General features: G+C 41.6%; 1 protein-coding gene across 1 annotated transcript in view; it reads left to right on the top strand.

Moving 5' to 3' along the window:
- Prkn (parkin RBR E3 ubiquitin protein ligase) overlaps positions 1–22,019 on the top strand; it is a 1,241,962-nt gene that overhangs the window by 498,220 nt on the left and 721,723 nt on the right. The window lies entirely within an intron of this gene.

Consider the following 22,019-nt stretch of genomic DNA (forward strand, 5'->3'; position numbering starts at 1 on the left):
TGAACTCATGGTCCTCCTGCCTCAGCTTCCCGAGCTGCTGGGATTACAGGTGTGTGCCACTGCACCCGGCCATCCTTTCATTTTAAATACATCTCAATAAATGTCATTTGAACTGTGAAAAAAAATAAATTTTTTGTTTAAGAATCCTTCTGCCTAACATGAAAAATTATTTTTAATATTCTTGCTTTAAGTACATTTTAAATCTTATGCAAATAGTCATACAAGATCATGGAAAATTAAATAAGGTAAGAGAAGAATCAATAAGTATAAGCTGTTGATTGCCAGCCCCAAAGTCCAGGCAGATATCATTCCTTTAGTGGAATACAATTCTTCCTTCCCCCAAACTTGCACAGCCCTGGTGCAACCTCTGCCATCTCTTAGGAGCAGTGGGTCCCATGGTTTCTCACTAGCGTGTGAAGTGCTTCATCTTACTTATTCTAAATTCACTTGTTTTGAAAAAAAAAAAAAAACTGTCCTCTTAGCTCTGTATTTCAGAATTGGCCAATAAGCTAAAGTTCACTTTATCCAAGACGCTGGCTATTTTGTGGAAACGAATTTCTTTCCTCTATTCATACACTCAGATCTCTAATTCTCCTTCAATTACAAGTACCAAACAGTCACTGATTCTATTAACACTTCTTAGCATTTGCCAAGCAATGATAAAAACAATCACAACGTTTACATAGTCTTGATTACTTAGGTACTCTTAGGAAACCCAGGCCCAGAGACAGACCCAAAGAGGTCAAGTAGGAAGCACAAGTCAGGGCCAGACCCGGACCTAGACATCCTCGAGCAATTGTCTATTTGTTTAACGGCTGGCAATAGCTTTGCAGATGCCATCACTCTCAGGTTGTCATGGGGAGCCACCTCAGAGAACACTCTAGTCCAAAATCAAACAAAAGAGAGCTTTATTTACCTGGCCAGGGCATGTTTAGCGCCATGTAAACAAGCCAATCACAGAAGCTAAAACAGTAATTAACAGGACCTATGCACCCTAAGCAGGACTGGAATTTTCCAGTTAGCAAGCAAGTTACAGAAGCTAAAAAAGCAGTCAGCTTGCAACTCAGTTAACCGCATCCCAGGTCTGAGCAGGTGTTATTAGACAACCATATCCTGAATTTCAGCAGGGGCCAGCGGGAGCGAGAATCTACTTCAAAGTCTGTAGACCCACAAATGCACTCAAACCCAGAATGCAGCTCACCACGACCACCACCATATCCCGAGTTGGGTACACCCTGTGGGGTACAAAGATAGAAAAACAATTTTTTAATAAGAAAAACAGCTTTTGTTTCTGTTTCTCAGAAATGGGTCCTGCAGAAGGGGTTCACAGGAGCAGTAACAGAAAAACTAAGACGGATTCTAGAACAGCTAAGATGGAGTCTCCCAGTCACACTTTTTTGTTTGTATAACCACAGTGACTTCATTCCCACTCCCAGTACTAGTAACTTATTCAATGCTTACTTAAAACTGTAGTTATCTCATTTACTTGTTATTTTGTTACTGGTATCTATACACCCTGTGTCTACATGATCAAGCTAACACATTTGTTCGCAGATATATTGATTTAACTTTGTCTATATCTATTTTAACCTATTAGCCTATAAAGGGATACAGACTTATCACATTTCACTGTTCTATATCTTTTTTCCTGTGGCTTAAATCTATGTCTTACAGTTACATGATTTTACTACTATTACTTAGGCTTACTCCTGATAAACTTATCTATGAACTTATGTCTTACTGTTGCTTATCTATATTATCTTACCTTATTCCTATTATCTATAGCCTATGTCTATGACTTATTGATTATATTGATCAGTTCACACACAACAAGTTGTCATGGGAAGCTAGGCTAATTTTTTAAATTGTAAATCTGAAACCCTCTTCATAATCTCCTGCAATTTGGTGATTCCTTTGGCAGAAGCAGTTTGTTGGGTATCTCTTTTCCCAGGGAATGACTCATAGAGACTTTGAGTTCACCTGCCTCCATTACAATAGATATTTTAGAGCTCTCATTTTATACAGGCAATTTTTAAAATTTTTAATTTTTTAAACTTCTCAAAAGTCTTGCATTTGACAAAGCTAAGTCTTAGGTATGCGGGGTTTTCATTAATATTCAATATATCACTGTAGACCACTTTGTCAGTTTGACCCCTTGTTTTGAATGCAATTTAGTATAGGTTTTCCATTACCCTGGGTCCCTGCCTTTGTTGGGCTCTTCTAAAAGCTTGGTGCAGAAGGCTCATGTGAGAAGTGATCTTGGGACAGTTGATGAAGAGCTGGGCATGCAAGGTGCAGGAGGAAGGCAAGTCAGGGGAGTGGCTGTTGAGCTTGTGCAGGGGGCAGTTGGGGCGTGGTCTCACTGGGGATTCAAGGAATCAAGAAGAATGCCTCTTCAAATTGTTTTTCCAAAGAGCGGGAAGCTAGTTATCTTCCAATGCCAATGCATGGTTGATTAAAGTTTGCTTTTTGATACCTTGGGGCTCTGAAACCTTGGTGCCATTCCATGGATTCAACCAACCATAGATCAAAAACTTTGTATTGAATATGTTCAGACTTTCTTCTTTGTTGTTATTTCAAAATCAATATAGTATATCAATTACTTACATAGAATTTACATTGCATTATAAATTAAAAGTAATCTAGAAATGATTTAAAGTATACGAGGGGATGTATGTAGGTTATATGCGGATATTATGCCATTTTATATAAAAGACTTGAGCATCTGCAGATTTTGGCATCCTGGGGGTTGCTGGAACCAATTCTTCACAGATGCTGAGGGATAACTGTATTTGCTTTGTCAGCTAAATCGACTTACCAAACCTTCTTATTTTTATGTGTTTTGAAGTGAGTTTTAAAATGAGTTGGAGACGTAAATACACTTTTCCTCTAAATACAGTGTGAACAGTTACCTAGAGTTCAATACTTGTATATATTTCACTTTTTAAGGTATATTTTATACCCAATGAAAAGTTATGAGTTATGGTAAAGACATAAATCTCTGTAGCCCAAACCTCTATCATGATGCATAGCTTTTCCATCCCCCACAAAAGGCGAGTCACTCACTAACCCTCTGTGCAGAGGGGGCAAAAACTCCTCTGATTTTTTCCTACTATAGACTATTTTTTTTTGGCCTGTGTTAGAATATAATATAAATAGCGCCATGTAGTCTATACTCTTTAGTGCAGGGCTTCTTTCAGAAAAACATGTTTGAGGCTTAGCCACGATGTGTATGTAGCAACAGTTCTTTCCTTTTATGGCTGAGTAGTATTTCAGTCTCCACTGATGGACACCTGGGCTATCTCCAGATTTTTACTGTCATGAATAAAGCTGCTATAAGCATTTGTTGTATTATTCACTTTTGGACATAAGTTAATACCTAACAGTGGAATTTCTGGACTGAAGGTAACTAGGAATTCAATTTTATAACAAAGGCCACCCATTTTTCCTAGAGGCTGCGCAGGATACACTCTGTTATGGTTTCAATATGAGTTGTTCCCCATATGCTCATGTTATAAACAATGCAGGAGTGTTCAGAGATGAAATGATGAGATTACAAAAGTTGTAATCTAAACAGTGGATTAATCCACTTGATAGATAAAAATCAGAATGGATTACTGGGTGGTGGTAGACAGGTGGGGTGTGGCTACACTGGTAGGTCACTGGGAGCATGCCCCTGGGTATTACAGGCTCTAAATTCTCTCTCTCTCTCTCTCTCTCTCTCTCTCTCTCTCTCTCTCCTTCCTGGCTGCCATGAATGAGCCGCTTTCCTTCCCCAGTCCTTCCAGGACCATCTGCCCCAACTTGGTCCCAGAGCAATGAAATCAGCCGACTTTGGACTGAGCCTCTAATTCATGAGGCAAAATAAACTTTTCCTCCTGAGTTGTTCTTGTCATGTCTTTTGTCGCAGTGATGAAAGCTGACTCAGATACTCTCAGGAAACTTGTGTTCCAGAGACTCCACAGCCACTAGCTCTGATTCTGGTGCCTGTGCAGAGGTGTTTTTTTTTTTTTAATTTATTGGTGCATTATAATCATACGTAATAGTGGAATTTGTATTTGAATTCCACATGTGGAAACTATATTTGTACATGCACATAACGTGATTTGATCATTCCCATTTCCCAGTGCTTTTCATTTCCTCCCCCTTCTCCCTCCCCCATCCACTTGTGCTAATCTTGTGATCTCCCTTTTATTATGATTATTATCATCATCACCATCATTATGACTTTACGCATATAATCAGGGTTTATCGTGGGATATTCATAGTGCACATAGCATTATTTGGTGGACCTTGTTTCCCGTCACTTTCCCATGCTCTCCTCTCCTCCAATTTCTCAACTGCCTTCCTCTACTCTTTTTTTTTTCAAAGAGAGAAAGAGAGAGAGAGAGAATTTTTTAATATTTATTTTTCAGTTTTCGGTGGACACAACATCTTTATTTTATTTTTATGTGGTGCTAAGGATGGAACCCAGGAATGCCAGGCGAGCGTGCTACCGCTTGAGCCACATCCCCAGCCCTGCCTTCCTTTACTCTATTGGTCTCCCTTCTACTGTTGTAAGATCCTGTTGTAAGATCCCCTCTTTCTATTCTACTTTTCCCCCCTTTCTTGTTCTGTAGCTTCTGTATATGGGAGAAACATTCAACCCTTGACTTTCTGAGTCTGTTTTATTCACTGAGCATGGTGTTCTCCAGTTTCCATCCGTTTTCCAGAAAATGGCATAATTTCATTGTTTTTGGCTAAAACTTAAATATGTTATATTTTCTTTATCCATTCCTCTGTGGATGGGCACCTAGGCTGGTTCCGTTACTTGACTATTGTGAATTGCACTGCTGTAGACATTGGGATGCATGTGTCATTATACTATGCTGGTTTTAATTATTTTGAATATCTTGGTAACATGGCGGTTCCGTTCTTAGTCGTTTGAAGAGTCCGGATACTGCTTTACAAAGTGTTTGTGCTGCTTATAGTCCTACCAGGAATTTATAAGTGTATTTTCACCCGAAATTATTTTTATTTGTATTCTTAATGATTGCCATTCTAACCGGAGTGAGGTGAAATCTCAGTGTAGTTTTGTCTTGTCCAGTGATATTTCAATTCATTTAGATTACTGACAATGTTATGCACTTTTTCATGTATTTATTGGTGATTCTTATTTTTTTCTTCTGCAACATTTATTTCCCCATATTTTTTCATTTTTAATTTATGTTCGTTAGGAATGATATATTATATCCAGTGTATATTTATACCCAGTGTATATTTATAATGTATATATATTTATATTTTATATATTTAACGTGTATATATATGTATATACACTGGATATAAAATATAAATATATATACAATATAAATATACACTGGATATATCATTCCTAATGAACATAAATACACATACACACACACACACACACACACACACACACACACTCACTCTATTCCAGAATCTGTGAAATGTACATATCAGACACCCTTACATTATCAGATGTGTGCTTTCTGACTATTTTCTTGCAGTTCTGTAGGGTGACATTTCATTTTCTTAATATTGCCTTCTGAAGAGCAAATGCTATATTTGGAGGCTTCTTCCATTTTTTATGGTATTATATTCTCTGTCAGAGAAACCTTTGCCTAATCCCAACTCTTGGAATACTCTCCCTGGGTTTATTTCTGGAAACTTTCTGGATTTTTTATTTTTATATTCAGGCTTAGGATCCAACTTTAATTTTGAAGGTTTAACTTTGAACATGTATGTGAATATGCGGTTGTTCCTTCCCCTTTGGGTGACGTTGGTACCTTTGTAGAAAATCAAATGACCATAAATGTAGAAATATTTCTGGGTCCTGGATTCAAAGTACCTCTGTTTCTACATGAGACACAGTGGACAAGTCATTAGTAGTAGTAGTTGGCCACTTTAGTTTGGATGTGGTACATTTAGTAGATTTTTCAGGATCTTTGACATAAACTCTGGTATTCCTAGGATAGATGTACCTTGCATGGAAAATACTTGGTTTCCAATATTATATGTAAAAATCAGTGTTACCATTTTTCAATGAGAGAAAACTCTCCAATGTGATAATGAAGTTGATAGAAAATTATATATGACACTTAGGATTTCCACATTGCCCATAACTCAAGCCTTTCTGCTATGCTTCATTGTAATAAATATTTCAATATAAAGACAATTTCTAGATTCCAAATGTGTCACTTTTAAAAATTTATTTTCCTCTATAAGAAAATTCCAGAGTTACAATAGATTAAGGCATTCCCATGCATAACATTTATATTCCACCCATCAAAAGATTGGCTCCTGAAGAGCTTTTTTTTTTTTTTTGATAAATGCTAATTAGCAAGCTCTTTTGGCCATTGTGAAATAACAAGTATTGCATTTCTACTTGATTTGACCTAGCATTTCAACAACTGGTATTCCATGCTTCAGTCCATCTCTGTCGGTGTGCACTTTCTCAACCTCACGTGGCAGCTAATTCCTCTCTAAATGCCATGTCACATAAATCAGTTCTGCCCTGAGGCCCATCTTACTTTCACCAGTGTGCATTCTTACATGCTCGTCAGTCACCTAGTGGGGTTGTGTTTCCAGGGCCAGGGGGTTGGTTAATTAGAGTGTAGAGCCGGTGGCTGCGGAACACATGCTCCACCAGCATGGCAGAGCCCAATTCTGAGCTGGTGGGTGCAGGAGCAGGTGTGCTGGGCACCTTGAGGGACGAGGGATGAGCGCAGAGTGGACATGAATGTGCAAGGCGCACCCTACTTTTCACTCCTGTTCTCACCTGATAGCCTGTTGGACTCTGCTTTATAGAGGCTCACCCTCCTTGATGAGGCTGCTCAGCACAGCGCCATGTGTTGTGGTCTTTTCCAGATAATTGTTCTGCTTAGGACTATTTTTTTTAAAAGATTGATCTTCTGACTGTTTCCATAGAGTCAGTGAGATTGTTGGACATGGTTTTTGCTACTCATCTCTGGGAAGAATTACCTTCTTTTCTCATGTCTCCATTTCTTCGCTGGCTAGAAGCCTGTGCACATGTTATAGTTTCCTCTTTCTATCTCCTAGTACACAGGGACTTTTCAGGCTGTCAGCTTGGCTAAGGTGAAGCAGCATGCCACACAGATTGAAAAGCTATGATGATTAGAAAAATGCCACAAGGTTTCATGGTAGGTTTCACAAATGCATGGTTACATTTGATTACTTAGAAATAATGACAAATAGCTTTGTTTATTGAGAAAATGTGTTTACTGTATTCCTTTCTTAAAATAAATGCATTTTAATAGATAAAATGTTCTATGATTCCTCTTCTGGATACAGATGGAAAATTGATAGCTGAACTAGTATGACATATAACAATTATGACATTGGCATAATTGTCTTCAAAGTTGAGATGCACCTATTCTTTTGAGAAATTTTAGGTTGGTATTACTCTATGAAATAATAGATTATAAATGAATATTAATATCTAAGGAACTGTAATCCTGTGAGAAATGGGACTTATTGAAAGTTGGTAAAATTTAGCAAGAATTGTTTGTGGACTTGCTTGTTTCATGTTTTGTTTTTGCATACATATAAGCCAGAAAAGTTTTATGGAGGTAAAATATTCTAAACTATGTTTCAGTCCTACTTGTTGAATCAGTGACCTTTTAAATAAAAATTTGTTCATCTGAAGTCAAAGTTTCCCAATTACCTTTCAGAAGATAAGGTTCCACCCATGTGAGGTGTGGCTCCAGGTGGCACACAGGGCCTGCCGGGTGTGTTCCTGCTGGAGGTCACAGGTCCTGGTCCAGTGTCCTCTTCCTACTGAGCAGAGGGTTGCCATGCACCTCGGATGCTCCAGGGATCTCCAGGTTGCTGGCGTGGCAGGCCACGGCTGGCCTTCGTGGTCACACCTGTGAGCTCTGGTGTAGAAGTGCTCCATGCTGGCTCGAACCTTCTCACACGGACCCTCCTGCGATCCCAGAACCACCCCCAGAGCTGGAGTAGTATATCTACTCTGAAACCGGAATTGGCACGGTACAGAGCTGCCCTTGGTCCACACATGGAAGGGAGGAAGCGTGACAGTGACATCTGCTCAGAGGAGCCTCTTCCTTAGCCTCATTACTTTTTTGCCTCAGCTTGATAGAGTCCCATCCTGAAGGACAGGACCTTAAGGTTCAGTCTAATGTAAGCCCTTTACTCTCTGTCTCTATCCCTGTGTGCCTCTAGATCTCCCTTTTTCTCACACACACACACACACTCTTTTTCTCTTTTCTGGTAAATGATTTCACTAACTTGGTGTGTTAGGTGTGTTGTCACAACCATGAAAAGCTAACCAAGAACAACAACTTAAAGAAGGAAATAATTATTTTGGCTCACAGTTTCAGAGCTTTCACTCCAGGGTTGGCCGGTTCCATTGCTTTGGGGCTGAGGCAAGGCAAACATCATGGTGGAAAGACGTTAAATGAGCAGGGAAGCGGGCGGAGGATGGGAAAAAAAAAAAAAAAACAAAAACCTACTTTTCCAAGACATGGTCCCACCGACCTACTTCCTAGGTCCTAACTGGGTCCCACTTGGTAAAATTTCACCACCTCCCACTCCCAATAATATCATCAACTATGAAATTACCAGTGGATTAATTCACCAGTGCCCTCATGATCCAATCATTTCCAAGAGCCTTACCTCTGAACATTGCTCTGTTGGTGATCAAGCCTTAAACACATCCGCCTTTGGGGGATGTTTTAGATCCAAACCATACATACATTAGAAAATGTAGATTACTGCTAACATGATTATTTCTACAGCTCTGGGGTGATATAATTGGCATGCAGTTAAATGAGCATGTATAAAGCGTACACCTATATATGTCTGGCATGAGTAACACCCATGTGACCACTACTGCTATTGGGATAAGGAACATTTCCAGAACCAAGAAGAGTTCCTCTTGCCATTTAGTAATTTCCTCCATTCTCTTCCAGTGCCCATACACTCCCCATCAACCTGTTAGTTTTCTGTCACTGAGGATTAATTCACACTTAGAATTTTAATACATATTTTTGAATGATTAATATTATTGATTATCTTTGCATGTGCCTATTTGCTATCTACATATTTTCCTTGTTAAAATTTCTGATTGAATCTTTGGCCTATTTTTAATTGGGCTATTAGATTTATTATTTTTGACCTTTAAGAATTCTTCTTATATTCTGGATCTAAGTTTTTTTTTCTTTCTATTTTTTATCAAATTTTTGAAGCTTTTATTCAAGACATTTTACCTATTATTTTTTCCATCAACTTTTTTCATTTGTGCATATTAATTATACAGAATAATGGGTTTAATTGTGGCATATTTGTTTAGACATAAAGACAATTTGATCAATTTTACACCTTAATACCTCCCCCAAAGTCCTTCATTCCTCCCCAGATCTTCTTCCTCTTGGATCACATGCCCCCAATATCAACAGAATGCTGAGGTCACCTACACAATGAGAATATTTGCAAAATGCACATCTCGAATATATGAAAAAGTTCAAAAATGCAATAGCAAAAAGACAAATAACCTGAATTAAAAATGACAATAGATCCAAATGGACACTTCTCAAAAAAAAGGCATACAAATGTCCAACAGGTACATTTAAAACTGTTGGGACATCAGCCAGGCGCAGTGGCACACTGCTGTAATCCCAGAGGCTTGGGAGGCTGAGACAGGAGGATCACAAGTTTGAGGTCAGCCTCAGCAACAGTGAGGTGCTAAGCATCTCAGTGAGATCCTGTCTCTAAATAAAATACAAAATAGGGCTGGGATGTGGCTCAGAAGCCAAGTACCCCTGAGTTTAATCCCCAGTACCCCACACCCCCCCACAACAACAACAACAAAAAAACTACGCCGAACATCAATAACCACCAGGGAAACTCAAGTGAAAAAACCACAATGAGGTCTAACCTAACATCAGTGATAACGTCTATTTTCAAAAAGACTAAAGACAACTAATAGTTGTGAGGATGTGGAGAAAAAGAAAACTTTGCACACTACTGGTGAGGATGTAAATTAGTAGAGCCACAGTGGAAAAGAGCATGGGGGATCCTGAGAAACTTAGGAATAGTATCATATGACCCAGAGATTCCTTTACTGGGTGGACGTGCAAAAGAAAAAAAAAAGAGAGAGAGAGAGAGAGAGACCAAGATACTGGAGAGACACCTTCGCTCCTCTGTTCACTCCAGCACGGTTCACCACGGCCAGGGAATGCAAACACCTGAGTGCCCATCCCCTGAAGAATGGTGGAGAACAGGTACACGGCCCCAGTGGCTCATTATTAGTCAGCCATAATAAAGAATGAAATCCTGTCGTTTGCAGCAACAGGGATGGTGCAAGAGATCAGTACATTAAGCCACAATACGTCAGGCACAGAAAGACAACTACCGCATGATCTCACTTCTGGAGTCTAAACAAGCTCTCTCATGGGAAACTCGAAGGTAGACTGGTGCTTCCCAGAGGCCGGGGAAGTAGGTTGTGGGGGAGTCAGGGAGAGGCTGACCACTGGCTACTAAGTCACAGTTAGAGGGGAGAAAAGCCCTGGGGTAGTGTTGGACAGCACATCACTATCGATAATAGTGTAATGTGTACCTTTCAAAAAGCTACAAGTAAGGGTTTGAAAGTGTGTACCATTTAGCAATAATAATGTTCAAGGAGACAAATTTATTTAACCCAATTTAAGCATGATGTTATGTATACACGTATCACACATTACCTAGTACCCCGTTAATATGTAGAATTTTATGTCTTTATGAGTTAAATTTTTTTAAATCCAAAAAAAATTTTATTAAAATCATTTGCATCATGAAAACAGAACCCCACTAATGTTTATTTTTGGAGCCACTTTTTCTTACGTTCTTCATTCCTTATTGGTATCCGATTTCCATCACATGGGCCTTTCCTCCTGTGTGGATTTTGTCAATGATGAATTCTTTCAGAGTTGATATGTCTGAAAGGGCTCTACTTCCTATTTTTGAAAGTTATTTTGTTTGACAAAAATATAAGTTGTTAGTATTCTTTCAATAGTTTGAAGATGTTGCCCCAAAGTCTTCAAGCTGGTGAGAAATTTGCTGTGATATTATCTTGTTCCTCTAAATATAGCATGCTTTTTATGTCTCTTTTGAAGATTTTTGTCTATATCACTGACTTTGAGCAATCTGATTATTATGTTTCTTTGTATCATCTTCTTCATATTTCTTGTCTTAGAGTTCATCAAACTTCTCTTGTGTTATAGCTTTTCTAAAATTAAAAAACTGTTGATCATATTTCTTCAAATATATACATTTTGCTTCTTGATGCCTTTTTCTCCTTCAGAGACTCCAATCAATCAATCAGTCTGTTTGCACTGCCCATTTTCCCCTCCTAGCAGCATCCTCTGAGTTTCATTTTGAATAGTTTCCCTTGTTAAATCTTCAAGATTTCTAATCATTTAGTTGGAAATGTCTAGTCTACTGTCAATCCCAACCTGCATAATTCCCATCTCAGATAGTATATATTATCTGCAGAAGTTCAATTTGAGTCTTTTAAAAATGTATCTGGTGTAATTGCTCACATGTGCACCCTTTCCCCAGGATTCCTGAACAAGGGTTATAGTAACTATTTTAGTGGCCGTGTCTATTGATTCTACCCTCTGAACCATTTCTGGTTCCTTTCATTGGGTGGGCTTCTCTTCTTGTCTTGAGTTATAATTTCCTTATTCTTTGTTTTCCTGATAATTGTTATGGGGTTCCAGACGCTGAATTTTACCTTGCTAAGTGATGAGGGCTTTTGTTTTCCGATGAAAACCTTGCCCCAAACAAGGTGTGGTTCTAAGGAAGTCATTCTGGTCTTGCTTCTACGTTTTGTTGGGTGGGAATGGAGTGATGGTTGGCATGAAACCAATTATTTTTTCATTACTGCTGCAAGATATTTCTTAATGCTATTAACTTATGTCCCATGAAATATGAGTTTTTTCCCCAACTCTGGCTGTTATAGGAGGCCCAGCCCCCTAGTGATGGGTAAAAGTGCATAGTGAGGTAATACAAAGAAAACTGCTCAGTTTCTTAGGAAACATTAGCTAAAATTGCATTTTAGGAAGAGAATGCTCACATAAGAGTATCTGCATGATTCTCACAGATAACTAGTGAACAAACAGGAACATTCAGCACAGAATTTGAGAAAAGGGGTAAAATTTAATGAATGGAGATAAGCAAGACAAAGGCATAAATGCAGTCACCTCTTGATGTGAATGCTGTATCTGGTCTGGATGGGACCCAAGGGTAAGTGGGTGGGTGGACCAGGGTTAGGGCTAGAGTGGGGCTCTGTGGGTGGCCCTGAAGGACAATGTGGAGACTGACCTCCATTTGGCCATTAGAGACAGGGTGATGGCTGTCCATGGTCAGGGTGGATGTGAATGCCCTGCTTCAGCCTGAGCCCACGGGCTCTAGGGCTGTAACATGGGCTGAAGACAGTCTGTGAATGTCAGCCTGTTGGCAGACTACAGTCACCCCAAACAGCAGGGACCAGAAGTTGTGTGTTTTAGGGAGGGAGCAGGAAGACAAAGGAGGCAGAAAGGGAGTGGACAGGCAGACAAGGTGAGCATGCAGCAATAGCACAGTCTGGAAATGCTTGGAAAAGAGGCGCCGAGAAAACCTTGCAAACATTCCAACATTGTTCCTGTAGTTAAAAATGCTACTGTTTGAATGATCATTGTGCAGCTCTTGAGGGCCATCTCCCCTGGAGGGTGTACTTTACCTTGATTCCAAAGCTAACTCATATACACGAGGAGGGGTGACTTGAAGCCATTTCTTGGTTCCCACACATGGAACTACAGGGTTTTAACTGGTTTTGACATTTGATCCCAGAACACTTCTCTTACCGAGATCAGTGGCAAGTTCCTCAAAGCTACTGCCATTTTCTCAGTAGAATAATCACGAAGCACCTGGTGATCAATCAGTTCATAGTCAAACCAGTGGCACTAAGTAGAAGAGGTGTTATTGTGTTCTTTTTTACTTTTATACAATCTCAATGATTTGCCTACTTAGAATTTTCACTTTCTACATTATCCGAGATGAGTGTCCTATTTTTTTGAGGAAGGAAAGACCTTCTCAACCTATTTTCCATATTCAGAACCACTGTCTGGGAGACACCTGTCAGCTTGCAATATTTCCTAAGGAGAAAATAGGGACTCTTGAGACACAAAACAGAAACACATTAAACTGTGAGATAGGTCACATTCATTGTCTAGATGGGAAACTTTCCTAATACTGGTCCTTAAAACATTAGTTACTGAGTGAGACTGTGCATTGCATTACCTTCATTTAACCAGTTAAGCAGAAATTGGGAAAATTTATTGTGTGCTGACAAGTATATTCTATTCCATGAGCTGGCTTCTGACAAATGATTGAAATCAATAGGCTTCTAGCAGGAAACCTCAAGAAAGAATACAGAAGTGTTTAATGTTAAATAAGATATTAAGTTAAGAAATTGAAACAAATATCATTATAAAATATAAGCTGTTGATAAAATGCAGAGACCATCCAAACCTCAGCTCTGAGTTTGCCTACCTGATAAGAGTAGGCAATTGCATTTGGCCATTGTTTGAGGGAAGGAAACTTCTTAACTTTCTGAATATGTTTTGGGCCAGGACATTTAGCCAGTTTTGAATTATGGTCCCAGACACATCTAGTAAAGCTATGATAGAACATCATGAAAACAGTATAATTCACCTTTCACCTAATATCGCATTTTATCATTATCCAATTACAAATTATCCTGAAAGAATAAAACAGAGGTCAGTTAGAATGTCTTTTGAATACCTATCTATGAATCCATTTTCTAAGCAATTAAGTGCCTTTTATTCACAGGGCCATTTGCATTTTTGTCTGGCAATACAGAAATAAATTGCATTTTTGTCTGGACTCTTAGAGGCTATCTTCTAGCTGGAACAGGTCTTTAGTGAAATACTTGTTAAAAATGTAAGCTGGGCTTGCTATAAGGGAGGCATGAGCAGAATGCTTACTGGCTCACTTGGTGAGGAAGACAGTAGTTGCTCTTGGTGAGAGAGATTAAGAGTTAAACAGGAGGCAGAAGAGAGAGGCCAGAAAGCATGACAGGTGCAAACCAACCAAGAGCCAGCTGAGAAGTCTGTGCACCAGGGGGTCTTTCCTGTGCATGGAAGTGCTCTAGGAGCAGGAGCTGGGGAGGGGGCAGTGGGAAGAGAAGAGACCGGAGAGTGGGAGGTGATCTGAGGTCTGGGAAAACATGCCTTGTCCATGAGGTTTTTCTAAAAAGTCGACTTGATAATAATTAATCAAGAGGCTTAAAAGTATTCCTGTTAACCCAATTTAATGTTTTCAATTCTCCCAGGAGAAAATAATTCAAGATGCAAGGTGAGTGTATAAAAGTATTTCACTTCAACCGTGAAACACTGGCCACCTGAGAACCCACCAGAGGGGAGGCCCAGGTGAGCCAGGCTTCCAGATGGCGCTACGTGATCAGGAGACAGCAAACTGTGCCAGTGCAGTGTCCGGCCCTGTGCCACCTGTGGGCCAGGGGAGGGAGAACCCTCTCCCACACTGTGATGATTGGATGCAGTTCCAGTGAACGATGCCCTCGTGAGGCGTTGGCAGTCAGGGTTACTGTGTTGGCCACTGTGTCATCATGGCATAAGAAGCACAGGTATGGCAGGGAAGGGCATGAACAGTACGGACATCTGGGGTGTGCGAGAAAAGGGAGAGCCAGGTGAAGATGCTCGTCCATGACTCACTGTGCCCTTCCTCACCCTCTCTCCAGCTCCCTTCATGTAGTGGAGGGAAACAGTTTGCTCCTAAGAAGTGACCAGGTCTCCCCCTCCAGCTGCCTGCACCCTGCAGATTCTGCACCCTTTACTGGAAGGCATTTTAGGGTCACTTACCACCTTTCAACTTTAGTTTCTTCTTTAATGAATTTGTCTCCTTCAAGTCTTTGTTTTCTTTTTCTTTTTATCAAGAGTTTCTGAGTGTTGAGCTGGTCTCCAGGTTCACAGAACGTGGCTCCCACGATGGACGTGGAGAGTGTCTTCTCAGAGTCAGATGAGGGCCTTTACCCAAGGACTGGGATTGGCAGTCAGTACGGCAGTTCCTTTTGGACTTCGCCTTGGTGTTCTGAGATTTCCACCTATAAACTATGATATTCTATAACTTGAAGTTCAGTGTTAGCTTTGCCTGTACCTGCCAGTCAGACAGAGCTGCTTAAAACATTTGACTACAATCTCAAATTCTCTGATGAGTGTAGAGAGGGATTTTGATATAATAAATTTGTATTAGCAGAATCAGGATTAATTTTCCCTTGACTTACTGGAGTATTTAAATTAGTTTCACTTGATTGGATTTTTGTAATTAAAATAGTAATATGCCAGAGTATCAGACACTTGATAACTAAGAACTGTTACAGGAAAAAGAAAATATTAAAATAATGGCATGTGAGGGCCAGGAGATAAACCACCACCACATTTTGTTCAACTCCTGAAGAAAAGTCATATTTCTGGGGAATCAGTATAAGTTGTTATTGGATGCTTTGCTGAAAAGTAAATACAGGATTTGAAGTTGCTTTATACACTTAGATTTTTTTTTGTATCATTTGAAAACAGATGTGAATCAAATCCCCCATTGTCGCATCTTACTTTGTGAAATAGCTTATATTCCTCAGAACTTGAGAGAGCGTATATACCAGAGAAAGGAAAAAAGTGTCTTTATCTAGTTTATATTAAAACTTTATGAATATTTTAAAATCACTTTAAAAACCATTGCTTCTTATTAGAAAAGAGCCCACGAATTTATGAGAAAAATAATAAAATATCTTGCCTTTCTTGTGATATGAACTGATCAGTATAATCAATATCATAGACATAGGTCATAGATTACAGGAATAAGGTAAGAGAACATACATAAACAAAGGTAAGATATAAGCTTATAGATAAGTTCATCAGGAGAAAGCCTAAGTAATAGCAATAAAATCATGTAACTGTAAGACACAGGACTTAAGCCACAGGAAACATTTATAGGATAGTGAAAGGTGACAAGTCAGTATGCCAGTATAGTTACACATAAATATAGGCTGATAGGTTGGTTAGATATAGACAAGGTTAGATCAATAGAGTTGTGAACAATTGTATCAGCTTGATCATGTAGACATAAGGCTCACAGATATCAGTAGTAAAATTATGAGCATATGAGATAACTGCAGTTTTCTGTACAGAATGTACCCAACTCAGGTGGCCGTGGTGAGTTACATCCTGGGTTTGAGTACATTTAAGGGTCTACGTGACTTTAAAATAGATCATTGCCCCTGCTCAGCTGAAACTCAGTCCAACACTTGTTTGGACCTGGGATGTGCTTATGCTAAGTGCTTTGTTTTAGCTTCTGTAACTTGCTTGCTTGCATGACGCTCAGAAAAGCCCCTGAATTATGGTTTTCATCCTTAAACTCCCAAGACACAGGCCAGGAAATGCTGTTCTCCCACAGAGCATGGGTCTCACAGGTGGGAGACGGCCCATGGCCAGGTGAATAAAGCCCTTTTGTTTGAATAGGGACTGAGAGGGTTTTCGGAGGCAGTGCCCATAACACCTTGATCATTGTTTACTGTGGCTGTTGGTTCTTATGCTTGAGTGACTACTTACCTCTTGTAGTCCATGGGAGAATGATTAGACTCCTCCAAACTTAACCGCCGTGGCGTGGGACGAGGGACAGCGGGCGGGTGCCCTGGCCTCACTCTTCGTCCTGCCTCCACCCCAGTGTCTCCAGAACTGAGGACATTCAGTATTCTTTAATCTACTCTTTAGTAATGTGTCCAGTCCTCTGAGCCGAGCAGTCCCCTGGGCAACCTGGACGGTAGGATTGATTTGGGGACTGAATTGGAAAGAACTCTCCATCCTTCACATGAAAGTTGGGTTTGAAGGGTTTTCTTGTTTTGCCTGCTGGGTGTGCTCTGCTCTTGGGTTCTCTAGAGGAACAGAATCAACAGGAAGTAAGATCATAAACAGGGGACTGACTAGGTCGGCTTATATGACCAGAAGCTGCCTAGTCCACAGAGGCCGACTGCAGGCTGGAGAGCTGGGAGAGCCAGTAGCCACGCCGTCCAAGAGGCCCAAGGCCCAGAGCAAGGGGGACCAACGGTGCTGCCCTCACCCAGACCAAAGGCTTCTGGAGAATCACCGGCAGAGTCCACTTGGTAAGAGTGAAGAAGCCAGAGTCCAGTATCCTCAGCCCATCACAGCAGCAGTCCAGAACCCATTGGAGAACAATCCAGCTTCCATCTACTGCTGCTTCCTTGTTCTTCCAGGTTTTATTCCACCCAAGCCATCACCCTGTTGGGCGGTGCTGCCTGCACTGAGGGAGGGTTCCGCACTTCAGTTGGGTATCCCACATGCCAATCATCCCTGGACGCACCCCCCCACACCCTAAACCCTCTCCATTCCCAGTCTGTTTTTTTTTTAATTTTAATATTTATTTTTTAGGTGGACACAATATCTTTATTTTATATTTATGTGGTGCTGAGAATCGAACCCAGTGCCTCACGCATGCCAGGCGAGTGCGATACCACTTGAGCCACATCCCCAGCCTCCCAGTCTCTCTTAATCCAGTTGAGGATTCAAATTTGCCTTTACCGTGGCCGACTTGGTGCATCCCTGCGATGGGGGCAGGGCCCAGTGGGGTGGGGGCAGGAGGAGAAGGGTGCTCTGTCTTCAGTGGTGTAGGCCCTGATGGGTGTTTTCCAGTGAACGAGGGAGAGGCTAGCTCCTTAACCTACCCCTCTCACAGGGTTCAGGTCAAATAAATGTGGGATATACTCTACATTATTTCCCAATCTTGGACATGTGCAATTGTACTTGCATCTTAAAAGTTCTGGTAATTGAGGCACGTTAAGTATCTGTCTGACCTTGTACGATCCACGTTACCTGAACATGGCAGACCCTGATGCCCTTTTCTGCAGGTCACACTGGTGGAGCTGGTTTCCAATGGACCATATTTTGAGAAAAATTAAATCAGTATATTTTAAACTTTCCTGACCTTGTTCTAGTAAGAAATAGGTTTTACTTCCCAACCGAGCATCCACACATTTATAGCTGAAGCAAAGATCTTTACAATTTGCTTTTTCCAAGTGTGATGCGATCTGATATTTTCTGGGCTAGTCTGTTCTTCTTTAGAGTGATCGTTCCTTTGCTTTTGCAGATTTCCTGATTCACTAACAAATTGCAGCTTGTGGTTTAGAATCACACTGGCCTTGACAGTGTTGTGAGGTTGGCCCGTGTCTCCTCGCCTCCCCCTTCTTCCAGGGCTCCTTTACGTTGTGTTCCTAGCAGGTCTCCATTCTCATTCCTCTCCAGGGGATCCTCTGCTCTGACACGTATGTATTTTCCTGCATATGTAGGAGCAGGGGCTACAAAGCATTGTCCCTGATTTCTCAGTAATTTAAATCAGTTTTCAGTTTAACTTTAAGAGCTGGGATTTACATGCATAGAGATGATAGGGGTCAACTGCATACGAAGTTATGACGTTTCTGAGTGGATCTGGGGACATTGCTGCAGGCAGCCGGTCGTGGTGGTGCACACCCGTAGTCCCAACTCCTCAGGAGGCTGAGGTGGGAGGATCGCTTGAGCCCAGAACTTCAAGACCACCTGGGCAGCATAGTGAGGCCCCCGTCTCAGAACCACCACCACAGTGACAAAGAGGCGCATCCAGGAAAGCAGGGTGTCCAGCCGGTCAGGGAGGATGAGGTGACTTTGCAGGAGAGTTGGGGGGAGCTTGCAGAGTTGAAGAGGCACATGGGACAGATAAGGAACTGTGGGCCAGTGACAGTAAGACCCGATTTCATCCACTCACAGCCGCCCCAGGTGCTTGCCTTTGGAAGGATGCTTTTAGCCCTCGTTGCGTGTGTCATTTGGGACAGGTGAGGTTAAGGAAGACACTTTCTTAGACCCTTTTCACTTCTATCACCTGAGCAGTCTCTAGTTACCCCTGGTTGTAAAGTGACGCTTGACCCAAAGCGCTCGAGAGCCCTCATTGTTACAAAACTCTGAGTTATAATATATTCCTGGTATATTAATTTAAGAATCCATAAAGCATTATAATTATCAGATTTTTTGCACAATAATGTTCCTCAGAAGGACTTTGTATTTCCGTAATGTAGTCAATATAATTGAGTTATAATGAACCCTAACTGTGGGAAGTTATGTCTCATATGCTTTTCATCTTATAGAAATAAACTCTCATTCTATGTGGATAAAAATTGCTTTCAAATTAAATTATTTTATGCCACTTCAAGATATTTCTCTTTATAACTTTTTCACACATTCTCTCTCTCTCTCTCTCTCTCTCTCTCTCTCTCTCGTTCTTAAAGTGTGCCTGGCAAGACACGAATCAGCCTGTGTTCATTGGTTATGGTCCATGGTGAATCTTTTTGGAAGGCCTGTGTTTGCAAAAGGCAAATTTCTTTGTAATCCTGAAAATAATCCCGCCCATTAAAATATCACATTGTGAAACACCATCCCGTCGGTTTTCTGGTGGTCACTCAGTTGTCTCCTGGAAGGTTTTATAGACGGGATGAAAGAGGAAGAGCTCATTCTGTCACTCAGCCTTGTAACTTCAACCAAAAGCTATTTTCAGAAAGGGTCTGGGAGGCGGAGAAAGGAGGCTCTGTGACTTGTAGAAAGAGACTGGCATATGTTTAATCATATGTTTCTACAGTTTGACTGAGTGTGAAATTTCATTTTATAAGAAGGTGCCCTTGGGAATGGAGGGAGGAAGAGCTGGGCACCTGTGGTCTGATGGCAGCAGAGCTTGGAGACGTACTCTGGCCAGGCCACGGGGCTGCCCGTGTGCACCTGGACAGCCTGGGGCTCTGCTGTCAGGATGAAGGGCCCTGCTTGCTGCTGAGGAGTGGCACCGCACTAGGCTCCCCACGGAGACTCCTGCAGGTCTGAGGCTCTCCTTGTTCTGCACAGCCTCTCTTTCCTTCCCCTTCTCCACTCCAACTTTAGGATCTCCCTCTGCTCATTTTATTGCTTCATATAGATCTTCACTAGGGGCCTTCCTGAGCTTTGCCAATTTCTCCTTTGCTTTTATTAGAAACTCGATTATGTTATATAACCCACAGTCTCAGGTGGCATTTGAGTATTTTTTATGGCACTCAATGACCATGAATTGAGGCTCAGTAATTGCTTAACTCATTCCGTAGGATGCAGGGTATAAACAAAACTAGACAGTTTCCTTAAAATAGATGAATATTTCCCAATTTCCAGACTCCATCAAGCCTAAGAGCCAGGGTTGCTAGAACATTCCTTCCTGCCCCAGCACCTAAGCAACAGGAACGCTTTGCCTTGAAAATGGCTGGCAGGCAGGACTCCAGCTCCTTTCAGTCTTCCTTTACATCACTTGAATGACTGAGGTGTTAATGAGCCTTCGCAAGGCAGGGCCCACATATAATTGTGCTGGATTTATTTTCCCCTGGTGAGGATCTGTTATAAAATCCATACTGTACTGTATTTTCCCGGAATGTGTCTTTTTCAGAATCACAGCTTTGATGTTCTTTTCACCTGAAAGGAATCCTGCCTGAGGCTTGGTGCTCGCCACAGCCCCAGTAACAAAGCTTCACCTGGGGAGCAGATGAGGATTCTGCCCCCAGGAAACGGCCACAGTCTCTCACTCTCCAGCAGCGCATCAATCAGGAGCAAAAACAGCAAAACCAGAAAAGCCCCCAAACTCAAATATTTTAAACTCACATTTAAAACATTTTGACAGTGGCTTCTGAGGATGCATGTGTCTCCTACAGATTTGCCCACACTCAAGTCAGAGCTGTGAGAGGTCCTTTTCACTGTCATCTTCCATCAGGTATTTCTTAAAAATATCCATCTGCTTCTGCATTTCCTGAAAAGTTTGTTTTCTTAGAAGGAGTCCGTGATGGTGGCGGATCTGTCGGGTATTGGAAATGTGACCAAGAAGTGTGCTCACTCGATTCCCGGGGGATCTCAGGGTAAAGCAGTCTGCATGTCAACAGTGGTCTCTCTCTGAGTGCTGTGTGCTGCAGTTACTGATGTAGGAGGTGGTGAGGCAGCCCCTGGGTGGAGACTGTGCTGAGGACGCTTCCCACACAGGATGCTCACTGATGGGTGTCTGCTGGGAGCCCTGCACCCCAGCACTCCCGGATCTGGCCTATAGATATCGGTCCCTGAAGACCCTCTTGCTCTCCCAACCACCTTCACCTTGTGCACGGAGGCTGCCCGTGCCCAGTGGTACCAGAGAGATAACAGCTGGAGTCCAAGAATCAGAGTATTTCTGAGTTTCTAGAAATTGATACCCAAACTACACAGCTCTCCAGAGTCTGAGGTCCCACTTACTCCACACTTAAACCACTCCTGGCCTCAAGACTATCATTTCCCCTCTTCTTACACAGCACAGAACCTTCCTGACTTCCATCATGACTTGATTTTACTTTGAAAAATATAGAGTCCTACATTTCATTGTAGAAATTAAATTCATCCTATAGTTTTAAGGCTCATTAGCCAGTTCTATCCTACTCTTGCCTGGAATGACCTTCATGCACAGAATAATAGTGGGTTATCCTACTGGGAAATGGTCAGAGAGAGACTGAACCCCACAGAAGTGATCAGACACAGCTTCACATGGCGTTTCTCACTGCTCTGTTTGTACTCAGAAGTCTGCATCTTAAATAGGGATGGATGAGTAGGACTTTTCTGTCCAGGAAGTGCCCCTACCCTGGACCTTGGGTCGTCTCAAAATCAATGTCAGTCTCTGTCTTAGCAGGAAACCCAAAAGGAGCCCTTGTCACCCACATGTCCCGCTGCCTTTCAGTTTGCACTCACTGATGGTGGGATGTGGCTGTACTCCAGAACTTCCCGGGTCGCTGACTGCAGCTCAGACCTGGGCCCGCGAGCTTTGGCTGCTTGGGGAAGGGGGTGGGCAGGCCGCTGTGCCTGCCTGCCTGGCGACATGGTCCTGCTGCCATGTGACTTCAGACCTTCTCAGTATGT

This window comes from Urocitellus parryii, chromosome 8 (assembly GCF_045843805.1).
Source record: "Urocitellus parryii isolate mUroPar1 chromosome 8, mUroPar1.hap1, whole genome shotgun sequence".
Taxonomy (NCBI): Eukaryota; Metazoa; Chordata; class Mammalia; order Rodentia; family Sciuridae; genus Urocitellus; species Urocitellus parryii.